The sequence below is a fragment of the Antechinus flavipes genome, chromosome 4 (assembly GCF_016432865.1).
Source record: "Antechinus flavipes isolate AdamAnt ecotype Samford, QLD, Australia chromosome 4, AdamAnt_v2, whole genome shotgun sequence".
Lineage (NCBI taxonomy): Eukaryota > Metazoa > Chordata > Mammalia > Dasyuromorphia > Dasyuridae > Antechinus > Antechinus flavipes.
The window spans coordinates 311,646,732-311,670,589 of record NC_067401.1 but is presented as its reverse complement, the minus strand read 5'-3'; positions in this window follow the sequence as shown (position 1 = coordinate 311,670,589).

The following is a 23,858-nucleotide window of genomic DNA, read 5'->3' as shown; positions in this document are numbered from 1 at the left end:
ATCCCAAGGATGTTAAATGTATAAAATAAGTTATTTGTAAAATGCTTCACAAAACTAAAAATGCTATAAATGAATGCTATTCTTATTGATGTTGACAAGGAACTGGACTGAATGATAAGAACTCTATTCATCTCACATCTTCATCTGTAAAATGAACAAGAGAAGGACTCCAAGATCTCTACCAAGAAAAAACTGAAACAGGATCACAAAAAGTAAGTAATTACTGAAATGACTGGACAATAACACAACCCCTAGGAAACTTTCTAAAATTATAAATTATAGAGCAATAACCAATCTATATTGGTATAAAGTTTCCACACAGAGAATGTCCTATATTGATTGAACTAAAGGTCCAAATCAGAACCAAAACAAACAAAAAAGATACAAAACAACTGCCTACCAATATGGGAGTCATTTCAAAATGATAAGTATTGATATCCTGACTTAATATTCAACTTTTTATGAAGTCCAACTAAGTTACATGCACTACTGAAAACTGTGACCTATTAGCTTAAGTTTAGTGTGCGGATGAAGTAAGATACTAAGTTCATTTAAAATTTAATAAAAGGAAGTTTATTTAGCCTTACCATAGAAAGCATATTCAATAAATTTACCATGGTAATTAGCCCAAGTAGTCACAACTTCTTGTCTCTTACCTTTTTATGGAAATGTGTCTAATCAGCTAAGCAGAATGTACTGATTTCCATGGTCTCATAACTTCCATCAAATGTAAAAGGCCCCAAGTATAAAGGGGTGAATCTTTTAAGTTTCCAGAAGACCAAGAAACTATGTAAACATGGATAAACAACCAGGAAACAGCATTAAGGATGTCACAGAAAACTAGCCTAATCCATATGGCAGAGAGCTAAATATTAGTCCTACAAAAGCCTCCAAATCAGCACCTTTCTGACCATCAATCAGAGTATGAGACCTTGAAGCAAATATATATATATATAAGAGCTCCTCTGATTTAAGCAGTTTGATTAATTTATAAGGTCGTCTTTGAAGAGGTTTTCTACTCATCTCGATCTTCAATCAAACTATAGACTTGTCAGAACAAAATTCAAAATCAGTATAAAATTATAGTGATAAAAAAGATAAGGAATGTAGTTAAAAATCACAACATTACTGACTTAAATAACTTATTGTTGTTATAAAAAGAGAGAGAAATGAAAAAATAGACATCTACACAATTTTTCACTAACTCTTAAAGAACAGCAAAAGGACAAAAATGGAAAAGATCTGTAAAGATTTCAAATTATTCAAACTGAATAATATTTGGACTTTAATGTCACAGATTCCAATGGGCTTTGTTAGAAAGTAGAAGTGGCATTAAGTATTTATATATGTATATAATATATAAATCATGTTATAGATAATAAGATGAGGCTCTCGCTCATTTTTCAGTTATCTGAATAAAGAGAGGATACCCAACACTCAGAAACAAAACATGTATTTCATCATTAAGAAAAAAACAAGTAATCAAGAAAATATCAAAAATTACTAAACAATGACTACTTTCACATTTCTCTAAAACCTTTACAAGAATGTATGGCTCTCTGACCATAGGGAAGTTATTTTATTTTTCAGTAGTTTTAGAGTCACTACTTGTGGAACAGCTGGCAATATGTATTAATTAAGAACATTTTGTCACAGGGTATTTCCTACATTACTTGAAATTAGAGATCCCAACAATAATGACAAAGGCATTCTATTGATTCTATAGGCTGCAAATCATAAAATTGCTCAGTTGTTGAAGAATTAAATGTATTGGTCATCAAAGAGGAATTCTCATTCTCTATTTTGAAACTATCAGTAATGTGCCTGTGCACCAATGATGAACGTGCTGGTTGTTCTTTTCTTATACCTTTCCACTACAACCTCTTATAATTCATGCCATTTTTTCTTAGTTTGTGATACTACTATGAGCTTCCCCTATTTCCATATTATTTTTAAATTCTATTGAGATTATTTGATATGAAATTGAAAGAACAAGGCATACAAAAAGAAGGTCGTTGCAGCAGCTAGAAAGAATAGTAAAAATTTCATGTAAAAGGCACTTAAGTTGTTTTGAAGGAATGAACAGAAGGATTATATGAGATGGAGTAAAAGGAAGAAATACATTTCAGGTAGAAACAATGATCAGAGTAAAGACACACAGACTAGAGATAGTTATTGTTTGTGAGGAATAGAGACGAAACCAGTTTGACTGGATCAAAGAATACAAGAGAGGAAGTACTATCTATGTAGGTTGGAAAGATAGGTTGGGGTCAGATGAAGAAGGGCTTTACATGTTCATGGCTAAATAAACAGGTCTGCATAGAGAGCATCACCCATTTTGTGCCCTCTAGTTCTAGAATCAAGTGGCTCAGGGAATAATCCAGTATGACAGGGTCTGGATTAGTGGTCTTCTATCAGATATTGTCTCATTTGTCCTTTAATCCTTTCTTAACTTGGAATTTTCCATAGTACTTGGTTCCTTCTTTATAAAAACCTTCTGCTTTTTTAATCCTCCTCTATCAATGGTGAGTCCAGGACCCCAAACTAGTGATCCTTCAGAACAAAGCATATTATTTTCACCTTTTTTTTTTTAGTTTTTTAAAAAAAGGTTTTTCCCTCCTGTCCTATTTCTTCTTTTATGATATAACAAATGTGGAAATATGTTTAACATGATTCCATATATATATAAAACTTCTATCAGATTTCTTGCCATCTTGAGGATGTAGAGAAGGGAAGAAGGAGGGAGAAAATGTTGAACTCAAAATCTTATAAGAATGAAGGCTAATTAGAAAAAATAAAATAGTATTTACAAAAAAGAATTCATTTTCTATACTTGATAGGTTTTTCTAACATTAATAGAAATAACTTAATGTAAATAAACATGTCCTATTTAATTTTGGGGATCTTTAATGTCATGAATTCTTCAGAGAAAAAGCAAAGAAATCAAACAAATAAATAAAATAAATATGGGGGGAAGTACACAACAAATACTCAAACAGACAAAAAGAGGAAGAATTTTTTTTGAAAAGAGGCCAGGAAAAAAAATAGTAAAATTGCCTACTTTCTAAAAATGTGCCCTTCTAGAAGTAACTAGTTAATAGTTCAAAAGATATTCTATATAAATAAATACATTTTAATATATGTCATGTAAAATCCCAATTATTTTAGTATTTTTTCTTGTAAATAACTTATCTGAGTTTTAAATTAGGAGTATATAATCTTTAAGCACTAGAAAGCTACTTGGCACTAAATTTAATCACAGAATATAGAAAACATAATCCTTGCTAATAATCTTGGCTCTCTGCTATCAGAGATTGACACAGATATATTACATAAATATCACAACAAGCAATAAAAATTATATTACAAATCCCTTCCCCTCCTTCCTCTCACCTTAATATTGCCAAATATTATCAATTCCCTTGCTCTCTGACATTTCCAATTCAGTTTTCAGTATTGTTGAAAGACATGATTTTCAATTTGATAAACATTTATTTTTAAATGATATGTTTCAAGATACTATGCTAAGTATTGGAGATGCACACACAGAGAGAGAAAATGGCACAATCCCTGTTATCGAAATGCTTACATTCTACTTGGAGGGTATGACTTTCACAAAAGATAAGTATAATGCATGAGAGAATAGAAAGTTCCCAAGTAAACTTTAAGAGAGAAGAAAACATTTTTGTTTCGGGAGATTAAGAAAAGTTTCTTAGAGGAAATAACCGTTAAATAAATAGTTATTAAGGGACAATTATGCTTTAGGTACTTGGTTACTTTTCTGGATTCGTATTCTCATGATGTGCTTCTGGTGTATAGATTACAAAAATCATGTCCATATCTACTTATCTTATGCTTCTCTTATCTTTCTTCCCCCATCTATCCTTTATAATGAATCCACCTAACTTCATTTCTTTGGTGCATTTCATTATTAGCAAAATACTATAGCCTATTAATACCTATTCTGCATTTAACCAACTCATTTAATCCTTCAAAGAAGAAATTCTATGTCATATAATCATATGTCACAAGAGGAGAGATAAAAATCAAAGGCCAATAGATCACATAGAAGAACCCTTAATATAATTACCTCATTTTTATAGCTGAGGAAACTAAGGTGACTTGCCGAAGAACACAAAAGTAGTAACTGACGTGGCCACAATTCAAACCTAAAACTATATCAACTCTGTTATTCTTTATATTTCACTGAAGCTTCTACTCAAAATTCACATATTCAGTTTGACTTTTTAAAATTCATTTTACATTCAGATTTTCCTCCCATTACATTGAATTTATTATTTGACATTTTAGTTAGCTTTAGCAAAGATATTGATATTATCCCCATATAGGGATTTTTACAATTTTATAAAACTCTACTTCTTACGACTTTCTTACAAAACAATGTAAATATTTCCTTTTAAATTGGTTTCTGTCTTTTTTAATGCTAAAGATACATTTTCATTCCTGCTAGGTTATATTAAAAAAAAAAAAACCTCACATTGGGGTTTAAGCTATTTAATAGTGCACTTTTGAACTGCTATTTTTTTTTTTACTTAGCTCATTCTTTCTTTCTCTTGATCTGTTAATACCTGATCCTTTTAATAATGATTGATGCACTCCTTTAGCTTTCTGAGATCACACACTAAGATCATAGATTTAAAACTGGAAAGACTATTAGAGTTCATCTAGTCTAACTGCCTCATTTTATAGCTGAGGAAACTGAAACTCAGAGGATTAAGCATTTTACCCAAGATCATACAGGTAATAAAAGGTCATGTCATGTTATGTTTTCCAAATCTGGTTTTAATCTATTCAAAGTCTTGGCTATTTTATAGTCTACTAGCCAGATCCACATTTCTTCTAACCTCCCCTCCTCTGTCTATAGGCTTTTATTCCCTCAGGTTCTATGTTCGAACTGACCCTATTTATCATAGCTGTATCTTCAAATATTTATGGGAAAAAAAGAACTTGAGGTTTTGGTAAATATTCCTACAGTGCTCTGTCACCAAAATGAAACTGTCATACCTCAGAACTTCTCTGAGCTGATGTTTGCAAATTACATGTGTGCTGTACTCCATACACATAACTGAAAATCAATAGAAAGTTAATGGAAAGAAAATACCTCGGGGACTATCAGGCACTACAGATAGCATACTTAGCAAGCAAGAAAGAAAACATTTCAAGTTAATGGATAAAAACAGGATTGAAAAGTTGGAGAAAAATGGATCACTTGTTTTATACGATGCTTAGCTTTAGGAGATCTATAACTAGAATTTAGGTTCGATATGTTTTCACTTTCTTATATGATAAAAAAAATGTCTGTTTGGAGTACCTTGAGGGAAACATTCAGATTAAGATGATTCACTGATATACATAAGAAGATCCATATATCTTTCTTTTCGAAGAATCTTAAGAAACAAACTCTCACAAGCTTGAATGTCTCCATAATGATAGATAGAAAGAACAGATGGGAGGCAGAGGGAAATGTTGAACTTGGGATTGCCCCTGGCTTATACTCCCCCTCCCCAGCATCCACAAAAATTGATAATTCCTTTGCTCTCAAATCATCTTCTTGAAAGAAATATTAATTTTGTTTGATTTCTACCTTCATATAATACCATTTCATGCATTTCTTTTCCAAGAACTCTGAATTAGCATTATATTGATGAAACTTGCATCCCTATCATCATTATCATTACCATCATCATTGCTGTTGGTGATAGCTATTATACAGATAATAATTCATCACTCTATATGTGTATATGTGTGTGTGTGTATGTAAGCATATACATAAGACTTCTTTTGAGATTCACAACCATCCAGTGATTCTACGATGATATCTATTTTCTAGATGAGAAAACTACAATTGAGAGAAGTTAAATTACTTGCTTAAATTACTTGATCACACAGCTATTAAGTACCAAAGGCAGATTTAAACTGAGGATTTCCAGACTCCTATTCCAATATTATCTTCTGAACCACCCAAATTCAATGAACTGTATCTTTGCATATTACTGATCAACTTAAGCACATTCTTTTACTTCTTAAGCAAAAAAGTGCTTATTCAAAATCCCACTTTGAGTCTTATCCTTCCTTAACAAGAATAATGATAACAATTATAATAAATACTTTGCAATTGAGTGGTGACTGGAAAATTTAGTGTTTAAATGGAAATTTTAGGGATGCCCATCAATTGGGGCGTGACTGAACAAGTTATGATATATAATTGTGATATAATACTATTGTGCTGTAAAAAACCATGAGCTCAATGATTTTTTTAGAAAAATACAAAATAATAAAGAGCAAAATAAACAAAACCAAAAGAACAAAGTAACAGCAATATTGTTTTAAGAACAACTTTGAGTAAACTTGAGTAAAAATTTACCTATTTGAGTAAACCCTACTTATCAGGACTAATGGTAGCCATGGTGATGTGGGAGAAGAGAGTGAAGAAAGAAGAAAAGAGAAAAAAAAAGAAATTTATATGATTATATTGTATATTTGAAAGGAACAGCAAGTTGTGCCTAGTAGATTTGCAGATTCACATATTATCACCTTTTTTTTTATTATTATGGTATGGAAAACCTTTTATTCCATAAATTTAAATTTCATTTTTAATTTTAAAAAAATCAATCAACATAAATTTAGTAGGCACACTGTGAGACAACCACTTGACTAGGGTGCCAGAGATAGAAATCCAAAAATAAAATAATCTTTGCTCTCAAGAAGTCCATTCTATTAAGGAAATAGGATGTATATATATATATAAACTCAAAATGTAGCTTCAGGTCCAGATATTCACTCTCTTATAGTATCCCAGCCCTATTTAAACTAGGGTGCTGAGTTCTCAAAACTCAGATAAATTCTTCTTTCCATGAAGCTGAGATATTTTCTTTTTCTTTTCATTTTTTAAAATGTAATATTGTATTTTCAATTACAGCATTTATTTTCTTTCCCTTTCATCTTCCTAATGAGAAAGAACTAAGAAAATACTCATAGCAAATACACATCAAGCAAAATAATTCCCACAGTGACTATGTCCAAAAATGTATATCATATTCAATATATCAAGCTTACCATGACTCTGTCAGGATATAGGAAGCCCATTCATCTTTGATCCTTTGAAATTTTGAATGATACTTGCATCAATAAAAGTTGCTTTTACAATGTAGTTGTAAAAATTATTCTCTTGATTTTGTTCACTTCACTCTATATCAGTTCATACATCTTCTCATCATTTCTAGTGGCATGATAGTATTCATTGTAATTATATACCATAATTTGATCCATTCCCTAGTTTGTGGCCACCTCATTATACTCTATATATTTTATACTCTACTTTAAAAGCTGCTAGAAATTTTTATATAAATGGATCCTTTTCCTCTTTTTTGACCTCTTCAGTATATAGTGGTACAATTGGGTCAAAAGAGTACATACAATTTTAGAACATTTGGGCATAATTACACACTGCTCTCCAGAAGTACAGGAGAATTGATAGCTCCACCCAATAATGTGCCTATTTTTTTACAACCCCTCCAATGTTATCATTTTTTCTTTATTATTCCACATTGGCAATCAAAAAGCTATAAGGTGGATGCCCAGAATTGCTATTATTTACATTTCTCTAACTCTCTGATTTGGAGAACTTTTTCAGGTAGCTACTGAAATTTTGAATTTCTTCCTTAAAAAAAAAACTATTTGTTTATAATATTTGACAATTTATGAATTAAAGAAAGCCTCTTGTTTTTTTTTTACATTTTGATCAGTTTCTGTGTATTCCATTTTGTAGCAGTGTTTATACTGGGCTTGTATCCCAAAGAAATCATAAAGGAGGGAAAAGACCCACCTATGCAAAAAATATTTGTGGCAGCCCTTTTTGTAGTGACAAGAAAATGGAAAGTGAGTGGATAGCCATCAATTGGAGAATGGCTGAATAAGCTATGGTATATGAATGTTAAGAAATAGTATTGTTCTATAAGAAACAATCAGCAGGATGATTTCAGAGAGGCACAGAGAGACTAGCATGAACTGATACTAATTGAAATGAGCAGAACCAGGAAATCATTGTACATGGCAACAACAAGATTATACAATGATCAATTCTGATGAATGTGGTTCTTTTCAACAAGAAGATGAATCAGTTCAGTTCCAATTGTATTGTGATGAAGAGAGCCATCTACACCTAGAGAGAGTACTGTGGGAACTGAGTATAGATCATAACATAGCAAATTCACTCTCTTTTTTTGTTATTGTTGATTGCTTGCTTGCATTTTGTTTTCTTTCTCATTTTTCCCCTTTTGATCTGATTTTTGTTGTGCAACATGATAATTCTAAATATATATATATATATTTAGCTTTAATAAAAAATAAGCTTTAATAAAAATAAAATTCTAATCAATTTCTTAAGAACTTTGAAAATGAGACATTTATCTGAAAAAATTTGCTGTAAATTTTTTAATTCCCCAATTATTTTTCTTCTAATTTTAGTTAGTTTTGCTTTAATAAAAATAAAATTCTAATCAATTTCTTAAGAACTTTGAAAATGAGACATTTATCTGAAAAAATTTGCTGTAAATTTTTTAATTCCCCAATTATTTTTCTTCTAATTTTAGTTAGTTTTGCTGTTTGTGCAAATACTTTTAAATATGTGTGTGTGTTTGTGTGTGTGTGTAAAATCAAAATTTTGTGATTAATTCTCCATAATTGTCATTTGGTTATGAACTCTTTCCCTATTCAAAATGAATATGATTTTCTGAAAAATAATTCCTTTACTCTGTTTTTGATAGACCTTTTTATTAGGGAAGTCATGTTTCCATTTGGAGCCTATGTTGCGAAATGGCATGGCATGTTCTTCTAAATTGTTTGTTCTAAATCAGCATCTTTCTAATACTCTCATTTACGAGCCTCAATCTACTGTGCTCCCTCCAGTATAATTAGCTATTCTCTCCAAAATATCAATCAACCAAATAATGTTGATTAGCATTCATAAAGATATATTTAATAGAAAGTATAATAGGAATAAAAGTATAAAACCTACTCATAAATTAAAGGTATACTCTCCCCTCTATACAGCCATTCAATCTCTGAGAGAGTATACTAATCAACAAAACATTCTTCCTATCAAATTCACTTCTAGCATAGTTGATGAACCTTGTTACTACCTTGCTTGCAGATATGGTGTCTTCATTAAAAGTAATTCATTACTGGACTAAGTTATAATATCATTCCTCAGTGGCTGCTTATCATATTTGGCTGCTGCACCTACTAGCCAACTCTGCTATGGACTCTAATTCCTGAAATCCCTACATCAAATTAAAAAGCCTTTGTACATACAAAATTAATGCAAACAAAATTAGAAGGGAAGCAACAAATTCACAAAACATTTTTACAGTTAAAAGTTCTGATAAAGACCTCATTTTCAAAATATATAGAGAATTGACTCTAATTTATAAGAAATCAAGCCATTCTCCAATTGATAAATGGTCAAAGGATATGAACAGACAATTTTCAGATGATGAAATTGAAACTATTACCACTCATATGAAAGATTGTTCCAAATCATTATTGATCAGAGAAATGCAAATTAAGACAACTCTGAAATACCACTACACCTGTCAGATTGGCTAAGATGACAGAAAAAAATAGTGATGAATGTTAGAGGGGATGAGGGAAAACTGGGACACTGATGTATTGGTGAAGTTGTGAATGAATCCAACTATTCTGGAGAGCAATCTGGAATTATGCCCCAAAAGTTGTCAAACTGTGCATATTCTTTGATCCAGAAGTGCTACTATTAGGCTTATACCCCAAGGAGGTACTAAAGAAGGGAAAGGGATCTGTATGTGCAAAAAATGTTTGTGTGGCCCTTTTTATAGTGGCTAGAAACTAGAAAATGAATGGATGCCTATCAATTGGAGAATGGTTGGGTAAATTGTGGTATATGAATGTTATGGAATATTATTGTTCTGTAAGAAATGACCAGCAGGATGAATACAGAGAGACCGGGAGAGACTTACATGAACTGATGCTAAGTGAAATGAGCAGAACCAGGAGATCATTATATATTTCAACAATGATACTGTATGAGGATGGAAATGGATTTCTTCAACAAAGAAAAGATCTAATTCAGTTTCAATTGATCAATGATGGACAGAAGCAGCTATATCCCAAGAAAGAACACTGGGAAATGAATGTAAAGTGTTTGCATTTTTGTTTTTCTTCCGGGTTACTTTTACCTGCTGAATCCAATTCTTCCTGTGCAAGAAGAGAACTGTTCAGTTCTGCACACATATATTGTATCTAGGATATACTGTGACATATTTAACAGGTATAGGACTGCTTACCAGCTGGGGGAAGAGGTGGAGGGAGGGAGGGGAAAAGTTGGAACAGACGTGAATGCAAGGGATAATGTTGTAAAAAATTACCCAGGAATGGGTTCTGTCAATAAAAAGTTATAATTATGAAAAAAAAAAAGGAAATGAAAAGCTGCACAGACATATTGAATGTTCCTAGAATAGGAAAGGAGATGACCAAATGGGCCAAATCTTTGTTCCAAAGTTCTCAATAAATTTTTGGTATCCAAAAAAAAAAAAAAAATCCTGGAATCCTGATGGCTTGTCACACTTTTCAAATGTCACAAAGTCATAACATGGTTTGGTCTATCTCTACTGCTCATTTACCTAAGATCATGAAAGAATAGACACAGACAAAAGAAATAGTAGTGCCAAACATTCATGGTGACATAGAAACAATGTGTATGCCAGCCTAGCAGAAGCAGGAGGTTCATGTTATAATAAACACATATATGAATTCTTGAACTAATCAATTTGGGGACTCCCCCCACCATTGAAGATAACAACCCATTCATAATTTCTTGTCTAGCAGGACTCATATATTCTCCTTATGAAAAATATGTAATCAATATATATGATACTTGCTACCTATTTATCCCCTTTGGTATATCCAGATATTTAAACAATGTTATCCATTGCATTGATAATTTAAATCTAACAAAGGAAGACTAATAAGTCTTATTTGTATAATTGCATGCAGTATAACTAAAACTTATTCCATGAAGAAAATCAGTGCCAGGGCTTAAAAAAATTAAACTAGAATTTCTAACTCTATGAGATTTTATATTTCTTTTTATTGGCTTTAAATTCCTGTAGCATGGCCAACTTTCAATTATCTTAGTGGACTAAATACACTTTGCAAACTGGATACCAACTTACTGTCTTCCTTCATCAGCCAGCCAAACCTGGGCCATCAACTAGAATTCAGAATCTATCATTAAAATTGAGTGTGTGTGTGTGTGTGTGTGTGTGTGTGTTGCATATGTATGAGAGATAGAGAAAGAGAGATTAAGAGACAATCTACTTGTAACAATGGCCAAAGCTAAATGATAATTATTTTAAGATTAGTTATTGTTTGATATTATTATACTGCTGCTGTTATCCCACTAGCAATTCAAGGAAAAATTTTTATCTCACTTTCATCCATAATCTATCCTTTTATGGCATTATTCCTTGACACAGTCTAAAACAATATTCCTTCAAGTCATGAAAACAATTACCCCTTTATGTTTTACTTTATTGGGGAGAAACAAATTTGCAATCAGGTCTTTTCAGTTCCTGAAAAGTATATGAAGATTCTCATCTTTTAATGAAATTTTTTTTGTAAAGACTTTATAAATACATATACCCAGAATTAATGCACTATCAGAACCAGATTGATCTAGTCATTGCAATTTCAGGATGTTTGAATTGTTTTATAGAATGATGAACTAAATTTACCCCATAATCTAGTTGTTTAAGCCAGAGATAGGATAATAGTAATCTTTGAAATGAATATAAAAATATAAGGATTAACTCAAGAGTTCTCAGGTTCTCATATCATTGAGATTTTTTAAAAAATTATTTGGAACCAGGTTAAAATGTGTTTTATTACTATTATAGTTTCAAATAAATAACAACTAAGCAAATAATAAATTTATATCACATTTGAAGTAAATACTAACAACATAACTCAAGAAAATTTTCTAAACAAAAATTAATTCAAATGTGTTGAAAATCAAAGTCTAACTTCCTCTCTCCACATGTTTTGAAGTACATTCCTCTTTGTAGTCTGTTGTAGCAAAGGTACAAACCAGGTCATAGATTATAACTTTATATTAATTTTTCACTCTTTTGACTGTCCTAATTTTTGTTAGCTCGTTAAATTCTTATTGATTCTTTCTATTTTTCAGGGTTTCAACCATTTAAATAAAGTGTCCGCTTTCTGCTCTAAGCTGTTCATTCTTTTTCCAAGTAATCTAATTTCATTTTAAAATCTTGTTTCAGATCTTTGATGTGTTTCATCCATCATTTAGAGTGCTTGAAGTCAAATCTTTTCCCTCTAAAATTCTACTTGTGATTATTTTGAATGAATAAAAAATCATTAATTAATCACTTACTAATGCAAAGCAATGTGTTATTTCATGCACATTGGAACAGAAAAGATCCTGTTCTTAAGGAACTAATATTCCAATAGGGAGAGACAACACTTATGAGAGTTTTTCAGCTGCCAGTTACATGGAAATAGCTTCTGATCTTTAGGGTATAGTGGCAAAACAGATGGAATACATCTTCTTTAAAAAATTTTTTGATTGATAAAACTATATCTATTCATGATGTTAGAGCAATTGACAATGCCAAGAACTTTCTTTTCTGAGTACTAGTACCTAGCTTTGGCTTCTGAGAATGCAAAGACTACATTTCCTTTGCTACATTTCATCTCCATAATGGTTGCTTCCTTGGACTACAGCTGAAAGCAAATCAGGTGTTATTAACAGGTCTCTTGGACTTAGCTGACCATTGCTGAAAGTTAGTCAGCAGTTGATAGTAGTGGTGGCAGAGATGGGAAGCTTCTCCTCTACAAGAGTTATTCTCCTTTTTGTTGGTTTTAAGGAACAGTGGTCTAGGGACAGGAAGTAATGTTATTCCTAAGCTCCTTAGGTTCAAGGTGCTAGACCATCTTCATCATGTTTTAGGGAGATGGCAGTCAAAATGATTGAACCCCCTTCATAATTGCTGTCTTCTATATTTCCCTTGGGGTTCCTGGTTTCTTCAGTTAGACTGGCTTACCTGCCTATTACTGGCATTTAGTCTATGGTTAATGGTAGAGGTATTGGACATGGCAGGCTCCTTCTCCATAAAAGTTGTTTCCCTTGATAATATCTGCCTAGGCCATGCTGGAAATAAGAATCAGAAGGAAGAAGCTGATGAATGAGGGGACAGGAAGAGATTGGCCCCAGGTTTCTAGGTTGTCTCCATGAGAAGGAGATGGAAGTGGTAGCAAAGTAATTTGAACCTCCTATTTCTACATCAGTGTGTCTTGCTATTTCAGAAATTTAGGGATTATTTCTTTCCTATCAGATTTTATCTTGGGATTCTTTAGACCTATATTTCTTGATTGAAGTAGGAGTTTTCTTCTTTTTGTTTGTGACTACAGTTTGAGTTTTGAATTAGGGATTTGGATCAAAGCTAAGACCTTTCTCCTATTTCACTGGCTAGATCTTGGTCCTAATTCTTTCTGTAGTACCAGAGTAGGATGAAAAAGTACTGGGCTTAGGACCTACACCTTTGTAGTCTGTAAATAACTTGCTGTAGTCCCTGGTAAGGAAGCTTTTGGGGCCAAGCCCACTTCTCCCATAGCTCTGAATGTAGCTCCCATAGCTTAGGAGTTGGGTTAGCCAAAATAACATTATTTCTCTCTTTTATGTGACACATTTTCACATGATTGAAGAAAGATATCATGTTGCCTAAGTCTTCTCTTTTAATCTAATCATTAGCAGGTCTTTCAACAGATCCTTGGATAGCATGATCTCCATTCCTTTTAGTATTTGATTCTCTTTCTCTTCCTCTTTGGACATAAGCAAGTATTATGTTTGAGGTATCAAAGATTTAAAAAAAAAACATTTTCAGGAAAACAATCCTTTTGAAACTAGAAGTCCAACACTATTGCAAAAAAAAAAAAATCAGTATAACAAAGTACAAGCTGATGGCCCGTTTATGTCAAGTAATGTCCAATACACCAAAATTCAGTAAGGCATATTTGAACAGTGGTTGGCAGGTTCTATAATAGATCTTGACCTGTAATATTGTCCCATCCATAAAGCTTGGAAAGCTCTGATGCTAGAATCATACTGGCCTATTACTTGCCACTAATTTTGTCAAAAGGCCAGGAAAGTATCAAGTCTCTGACTGACAGTTTTCCAAAGGCTACATTCTCCCTAGAGTAAACTTGATCACTTCATTACAAATCTCTCTCCCTCAAAGAATAATATAGCTTGAAGTAACACTGAACCACCTGATGATATAGACAGATAGATAAACAGAAAGATAGATATAAATATAGGCACACATGTACACACATTATATATATATATATATATATCACATATGTGTATATATATATACATAAACATATCTCTGAATATATATACACGTACACATTACATATCTACATAAATACATGTGTGTATATTATATTATAATATTGAGAGAGATTATTATCTATAATTAGAAAGAATAATGTATGAATGAATACCTATTGTTTTAAGATTCTACACATCTGAAGATTAGTCTTTGATTTCCAGTCATGGCTATTTATAGAACTCATCAGTTTAGAATGATGTATCCCAGACTCACTAGTGACCATAAATACTTTACCCAAAATGTATCATTTGATTCCTGAGTGCTCTGTATGACTAATGTGTTCCCTTGTTATTGTTTCACCATAGCCCACTGCTAGAAATTTATTCATAAATGTTTATGGGCAAGAAAAGATAGCAGAATGGTTTGAGTGGATTGAGAGATGGACACGATAAGGAAGGAAAAGTCTTCTTTATAAGTTCCTACAGTAAGGGAAAAAAACAACAACAAAAAGAAAGCAAAACCATTTATCTGGGTGACCAATCAGATAAGAAGATTGTTGATTGATGTTAATATATAGTGCCTCAAACTTCATTTCATCCTATTTAAGCATGATAGCCATTCTGTGTTAAAAATTACAGGCATTATAATTCCAATTGTATAAATAAGGTCTTGTTCAATGAGGAAATCAAACTATCACTCTTTGCAGATGATATGATGGTATACCTAGAGAACCCCAGAGATTCTACTAAAAAGCTATTAGAAATAATTTACAATTTTAGCAAAGTAGCTGGATACAAAATAAATCCCCATAAATCCTCAGATTTTTATACATCACCAACAAAATCCAACAGCAAGAGATACAAAGAGAAATTCCATTCAGAATAACTGTTTATAGCATAAAATATTTGGGAATCTATCTACCAAAGGAAAGTCAGGAATTATATGAACAAAATTACAAAAAAAGTTTCCACACAAATAAAGTCAGACTTAAATAATTGGAAAAATATTAAGTGCTCTTGGATAGGCCGAGCGAATATAATAAAGATGACAATACTCCCTAAACTAATCTATTTATTTAGTGCTATACCAATCAGACTTCCAAGAAAATATTTTAATGATCTAGAAAAAATAACAACAAAATTCATATGAAACAATAAAAAGTCGAGACTCTCAAGGGAATTAATGAAAAAAAAAATCAAATGAAGGTGGCCTAGCTGTACCTGATCTAAAATTATATTATAAAGCAGCAGTCACCAAAACCATTTGGTATTGGCTAAGAAATAGATTAGTTGATCAGTGGAAAAGGTTAGGTTCACAAGACAGAATAGTCAACTATAGCTATCTAGTGTTTGACAAACCCAAAGATCCTAACTTTTGGGATAAGAATTCATTATTCGATAAAAACTGCTGGGATAACTGGAAATTAGTATGGCAGAAATTAGGCATGGACCCACACTTAACACTATATACCAAGATAAGATCAAAATGGGTCCATGACTTAGGCATAAAGAACGAGATTATAAATAAATTAGAGGAACATAGGATAGTTTATCTCTCAGACTTGTGGAGGAAAAAGAAATTTGTGACCAAAGATGAACTAGAGACTATTACTGATCACAAAATAGAAAATTTTGATTATATCAAATTAAAAAGCCTTTGTACAAACAAAACTAATGCAAACAAGATTAGAAGGGAAGCAACAAACTGGGAAAACATCTTCACAGTTAAAGGTCCTGATAAAGGCCTCATTTCCAAAATATATAGAGAACTGACTCAAATTTATAAGAAATCAAGCCATTCTCCAATTGATAAATGGTCAAAGGATATGAACAGATAATTTTCAGAGGATGAAATTGAAACTATTACCACTCATATGAGAGTGTTCCAAATCATTATTGATCAGAGAAATGCAAATTAAGACAACTCTGAGATACCACTACACACCTGTCAGATTGGCTAAGATGACAGGAAAAAATAATGACTGAATGTTGGAGGGGATGCGGGAAAACTGGGACACTGATGCATTGTTGGTGGAACTGTGAACGAATCCAACCATTCTGGAGAGCAATCTGGAATTATGCCCAAAAAGTTACCAAATTGTGCATACCCTTTGATCCAGCAGTGTTTCTATTGGGCTTATATCCCAAAGAAATACTAAAGAAGGGAAAGGGACCTGTATGTGCTAAAATGTTTGTGGCAGCCCTATTTGTAGTGGCTAGAAACTGGAAATTGAATGGATGCCCATCAATTGGAGAATGGCTAGGTAAATTGTGGTATATGAATGTTATGGAATATTATTGTTCTGTAAGAAATGACCAGCAGGATGAATATAGAGAGGCTTGGAGAGACTTACATGAACTGATGCTAAGTGAAATGAGCAGAACCAGGAGATCACTTTACACTTCAACAACAATATTGTATGAGGATGTATTCTGATGGAAGTGGATTTCTTTGACAAAGACTCAATTTCAATTGATAAATGATGGACAGAAGCAGCTACACCCAAAGAAAGAACACTGGGAAACGAATGTAAACTATTTGCATTTTTGTTTTTCTTTCCAAGTTGTTTTTTACCTTCTGAATCCAATTCTCCCTGTGCAACAAGAGAACTGCTCAGTTCTACACACATATATTGTATCTAGGATATACTGCAACATATTTAACATATATAGGACTGCTTGCCATCTAAGGGAGGGGAAAAATTGGAGCAGAAGCAAGTGCAAGGGATAATGTTGTAAAAAATAAAATTACCCTGGCATGGATTCTGTCAATATAAAGTTATTATAAAATAAAATAAAATATTACAAAATAAAAAAAAGAAAGAAAGAAAGAAATAAGGCCTTGTTTAAATAACTTGTTTGTGATTACACAGCCAAAAAAAGTAAAATAGGCAAAATTTGAACCCAGGTCTTCCTGACTTCAAATCCATTATTAAATCAACTATGTCACAGTGTCTCCCTAAGGAAAAATGATTTCTGGGATAATCCAGTTTTCTAAGATTTCCAGAACACAAGTGAAAAAAGAAAGGGAGGTTATAGAGCTGTGTAGGAGCTTAGAGATATGTACAGCAAACTTTCTCAGGATTCTTTGTTTTCAGTTTCCTTGGATTAGAAATTGGAAAGAATTCTGCCTAAAGTACTTCAAGGGGTTGGAGCTTGGCAAGGGAAGATAAGCCAGCTCTTAGATCCTATGTTTTTCCTTCCAAGAACCATAAAGAGCACCATTTTAAGGAAGGAATATAACTTTAGCATGAAGATTATCTGGAAATACATATGGGTTATATCAATGATTTATTTCTGTATGGATACTTAGAACTTTCTTCTATCACATTCTCTTAATAGGAAAGGGGAGCAAAATGGTTAACAAGGCAAAAAAAAATTCAAAGTTTAAGTCAAAAAAGATAAATCTCCTTTATGATTCTTTCCTTCAGGGCAGGACAACAATTTAAAGCTGAACTCTTTCCCAAGAATCAAAGTTAAGTACATTCAATACTGTGGGACAAGTATTGTCATGTGCCGTCTACCCTATTTAACATCAGGCTACAATGAAAAATGATAAACTTGAAATGTTTTTTCAAACATTGCAGCATTTTAGGCTGATGTAAACATGGCCATTTTATATTAGATGACATTAAATGACTTCCCAGTTAGCATCAGTTAAAGGAATGCAAATTCCCTGCTAACCAAAGATTATTTGATAATAATATCAAAATTCTTGATATTGGTTCTAAGTTTTCCCTCCTGAAATGACTCTCTGAACAGAGACTGTGATGAATTGGTCAACCTTAGCTTTTAAAGTCTATAACAACAAAAGAAAATACTTCACAGAAACCTGAAAGGCAATATGTTTTTCCTTAGTATCAACAAAAAGCAAACAACAACAACAACAACAACAACAACAACAAAAAAAAAACACCTCTCTTTTGGACAGGTATTGCTTACCTTAAAAAGTAGATTATTTATAAGATTGTAGCAAATAATTTTCTGGTAAATCTATGTTCCTATCAAGATGAAAACATACAGTGTTCCAAATTCATTAAATTCAAAAAGTTAATTTGAGGAAGGAGAGCAATGTGGTTTTTGTCCTATAGTAAATCCTTCATCTTAGTTTATTAACTACTCTTGCAATATTTTATTTTCATAGGTAAGCATATTGACTTCTAGTCTCATCTCTGTGGCTCTTCCTCTCTCTGGTTTGCCTCACTTATCCAATTTGACTCATGGTGTCAGGTTAATAGATAAAAGAATTGTAGCAAGTGCTGGAACTAAGTTTTCACAGGGTCCTAGAGGTAATACTGGAAAGCAGCAACTCTTTTATTATTTACTTTGCATAGGAGTAGTTTCTACTGACATGCTTACTATTTAACAAACCAGCCAGCTGACTCCATTGAGTCAAAAACAACAAACTCCTTTACTAAACAGAAATCAAGCAAGAATCATTTAAAAATAATATTTTATCCATAAACCTGAGGTGCATGCTCACATTAGTGAATGCAATAAGTGCCCATGTGATATAGCTGTCTCAAATTTAATGTGCCAGTGTAAGCAAGTACATGAATAGGAAATCCATGGGCTTAACTCAAAGGACAATTCTGAAAATGCAAAGCCAGAGTCTTTTCCTCAGGAACAGTCAACACAAAAGTATATTGATATGCATAGCATCATTATTAAACAGATCACAACTACTAAGTAGAGAGGCTCTATGATGGTCTGTCCCATTGCCTAGTTGGTCTATGCTGGAGCATGGGCAGACCAACTTTTTTTCTTGCATTGAGTTAGGCTGAACTGGTCAGCCTTGCTGCTAAAAGTGCTCTTTCAGAAAGGGTCATCCTAAGGGTCCCTTAGGATGAAATTTGCAGAGTTTTCCCACTTTTTCTTTGGCTAAGGCACTGGGATATTTCTTTTCCCCAAGAAGCAGACAGTAGTAATAGCTGAAAGCTAATCAAAAGTATTTCTATCACTGTTCAATTCTTGTAGGCAACAGATGGCATTGCAAAGAAAAGTGGTGCAACCTTTCTGTTGCCAGTCAGCTCTTTCATACAGAAGGCTGCAGAAAGAAGGAATATTCTTCTACCAGTCAGTTCTATGGACTTTTCTTACAGCATTCTGTGTCAAAGAAGATACCTTTCCTTGTAAAATCTCACTTCTACTTCCGTGATTAGCAAAGTTCTTTTTCTGCTGCTTAAATCATAAGCCAAAAATGAACATTTGTTCAATAATCACAAATTAGTGCTGGGATTCAGAGTTTCATGGTGATCAGCAAAAGCCTTATTTCTGCTGGTTAAAACATAACCCAGAAATGTCCATTTGTTCAATATTTACAAATTAGTGCTAGGATTCAGTTTTCAAAGAATTCTTGTCAAGCATGCACATTTGATGCTGGGAAGCAGAACACTGAAGCCATAAAGTAGATAAAGTCCACTTTCTATTTAGTATTTTGTCTTAGAAAAGCTACTTTCTTAATTGGTTCTTCAAAATACAAGGGTGTATTGTTTGAAAGTTATGAAGGTTTGTTCTTTTCTACTAACAAAATTGTCCAAATCTGAAAGGACTACACTGTTAAATTTTCAAATCATGTTATATAGTGAAACACAAGAATTCATTTTAGAGGCTACCTATTAAAATCATATATGAAAACTATATCTTCTTTATATTTCCCAGTGCTATTGCCCCTAATTCACTTTTGCAATATATTCCAAACTATTCTCATCACCTTCAATCTCTTCCTTCTCCAAACTATGCTTTTGGTGGTTGCTAAAGCAATCTTTTAAATATACAACTTTGTTCCACTCAGAAATTTGTTATGGTTCTCTGTTTCTGGTTAATTAAATTACATCATTCATCTGATATAGCAGGTCCTCCATAATCTGGCTCCAATTTACCTTTTCAAAGATGTACCATTTTGCTTCCTTTCATGCATCATACTATACTCCAGCTATATTGGACAATTTCCTGATTACATGTTTCCTTTTTCTGCCTCCATAATTTTGCTCATTTCAATTAATGAAACCTCATTCCATTCAATAAGTATTAATTATGTATTTTTTTTCTAAATGCCAGGCACTATACTGAATTCTGGGGATACAAAGACAAAAATGAAAATTGTTCCTGCCCTCTCTGATTTATGTTCTACAGGAAGAGCTCAACTTCTATTGGAATCTGGGCAGCTAGATGGTGTAGTGGTTAGAGCACTGGCTTTGGAGTCAGGAGAACCTGAGTTTAAATCTGACCTCAGATACTTAATACTTACTAACTTTGTGGCTCTGGAAAGTCATTTAACCCTAATAGCCTTTCAAAAAAATTTCTATTAAAATCTACTGTCAACTTTAATATCTGAAGGAATCTCTGCTCTTTTACCACTACTTATCTAATTTTAAAATTCCTCCTATCTAGATTTTCTCTTGCCTCCTTATTTGATCTTTATTATTCATCTAATCATTTTTGAATTTATACTTATTTATGTGCTGGTCTTATTCCCACCAATTCCACTATAATTCTCAATTAAATATTTCTTGAAGACAAGGAATAACTATTTTTTCACTTTAAATAAGTAAATAGTAGCTTTCACATAGTAGGTACTTAATAAAAGTTTCCTGTTTAAATTATAAGTGAGCCAAACTTTCACATCTAATCCAATCCAATTAAATTAACTGTTTATATACCAAGCACTGTTGATGTACCAAGCACTTTTCTAGAAAGTGAAGTTATAAAGAAAAAAATGAAACCAGTTTCTGCCTTCAAAGAGCTTACAATCTGCAAAAGTTAAAAAGCTAATAGTATGATTTATTTATAATGAATATACTGCTATGTAAAGAGGTAGGAAACTCTCAGGGAAGCTATGTGATACACTGGATAAAATGACAAAGCCAGTATCAGGCTGAATTTGAATTCAGAACCATCCTCAGATACTTACTAACTGTGTAACCTCCAGGAAAGTCAACTAACCTCTGTTTGCTTTGGTTTGTACATCTATAAAATGAGGAACACAATAGAATTTACCTTTTAGGGTTACCTGGCACATAGTAAGGGCTAAATAAATGTTAATTATTACTATTATTATCAAATAATGGTCCCCAAAACACAAACATCATCTATTTCATAGTTATCTAAAGACTAAAGATCCATAAGGAGGGCCATCTGGACTTTGCCCTAGAGTGCTTTAATTTAGAGAATACTGAAAATATTTATACTCCTTCGGTAGATAAAAACAATGGGCAAATAGTTTAAAAAATAATTAGTTAAAATTTGAACATAGAAGATTACCACTTCTTCCCACCAAGATGAGTAACCTAACCACTTCTCTGATCTAAATTGATCTCTAAAAGATTGTATTTTGTACTTCTTTTCCCACATGCAAAAAAATTCCCAGTAATGTCTGCTTTCTTCCCTCCAAGAACATCATACTCAGAATCTAAACCATTTTAGTGGTATCCTGTTCCTCTTAATACTAAGAGACAGGAGACAGTCTTCATAAAAAGAGTTTGGACTAGTGGCACTTCATAAACATTACAAGAGATTTACACTCAAAAGTAATACATTATTTAGGTGACAAAATGAAATTGATGGCAGTGCATTGCAAAAGAATTAGATTCCAGGGCAATTACACCAAAGATAGTATACCTGAAATGATTCAAGGCTTTATTGTGACAGAAAGTAACATCAAGTCCAATAGCATGTAAATTAAAATGGTGGGTAAATTGTACTCTTCAGAGGCAAAGAAGTAGGGGAGTAAAGTAGATTTGGAAGTAGCTGACAAAAGCTACCCCCCAAATTAAAAAAAAAAAAAAACCAGCTACAATCATTGTCTAAAAGTCAAATAAGATGAGCAAGTGGAATGGAAAGGACTATCCAATAATATTTGGGGACAAACTTTTATAGGTAGAAAATGACGTAGTAAGACCTATACATGTATTCTTGTATATACATATATATACACACATATGCATATACATGTGTACATACATATATGAAATACATATATGTGACATTACTGTTGAGAACTGTTTTGCTTCTATATTATCATACTCACCCAAATAAGTACCTTTTTAATCTGTCTTTGTGTGCCTGTATGTGTGACATTTCAAAGGTTGAAACCCATATATTTAAGGACAGTAAATGTTCAAACCAACATAGTCTTATATACTATGAAAGAAATAGAAGAGAACATTTTTCCCTGCAAAAGGTACTTAAAAATCTAAATTTGACAGACTGACAAGACATAAACATTTGGAAAGGATAGAAATATGCTCAAGGGTAAAATGGGTGTCACTATGGGTCAAGAGTGTATAGAAATGATAAGGTGATTCTAGTCATTTTTCCAGGTTCCTAAGGGTGTTGTGAAAAAATTTTCCAGGAAAAAAATAAATATTGAAGAAGGTTTTATGAAGTAGAGAAATGAAGAAAAGACATATTTTTTGGTGTGTGAGGGATCTTTTAGAACACAAAGCATCAACATTCAGAGAATGTTTGGATATGAAAGGACAGAGAGAGTCATTAATATGTGTAATTTATTAAGTCATATAACTTTGCTCTGAGATAAATGGCATTTTGGAAGAGACTGAAATGGCATAGGAATTCAGGTCAAAAATGACTCATAATCAGGAAGCTGATTTGCTAAGGAAAGAAAACCAAAAAAAAAAAAAAATAGGTACAGAGGCATAATTTCAAGTTTGCAAGCAAGAGGACAATTGGGGGCTAGAATGAAATTTTTTTGTCATCTTATTGTCACCATCTTTCAAGGATGAAGATTAAAGAAATAAAACTATCTTCATTATATTTATATTGCAATCAATCAAACCAGATCTTCCCTATACTTCTACTTAAATACCTTGACAGAACTTTTTAGTTGCTGTCAAACTTTTCTTTCAAATGTTGTTTCCATCCTGGTATGATAATCCAAGACAGACAACTTTTGCCAAGAACAGCTTAACTCAGCAGGGAATTCAGAATGACTCAGGTACAATACATTTCCTAGGATAGTTCAGAAGAAAAGTTGAAGGGAAATAGAATATATCTTTCTGATGATCTAAGAATAAATTCAGACCTGCCACTAATTAGCTTGGTAACCTTGAACAAGTCACTTAACCTAAAAGAAAGGCCTTTTTTTGTGTGAAACTATATTGAACTGTTAGCTGTGACACATAAAACGTTTAAGAAATGTAGTTCCCAGATAATTAATCATTTTATTAAAAATGCTAGCAGATAATTAATAAATGGTATCAGTGGTACTCTTGATGTCAAAGAGTCCTCATGAAATCCACTCAAGGCTTATGTGCCCTTGGAAAAGTGGGTATTCCTAAGGATGGCAATCAACTCTGAGCCATTAACAATTAATGAGAAAAATGAATATTATAATGAAATGTAGACCTATTCTAATGAGGGACTTAGGGATGTGACTTTGATTATATCATTTTCTTCCAGACTATTCTTAATCTTGGGCAAACCA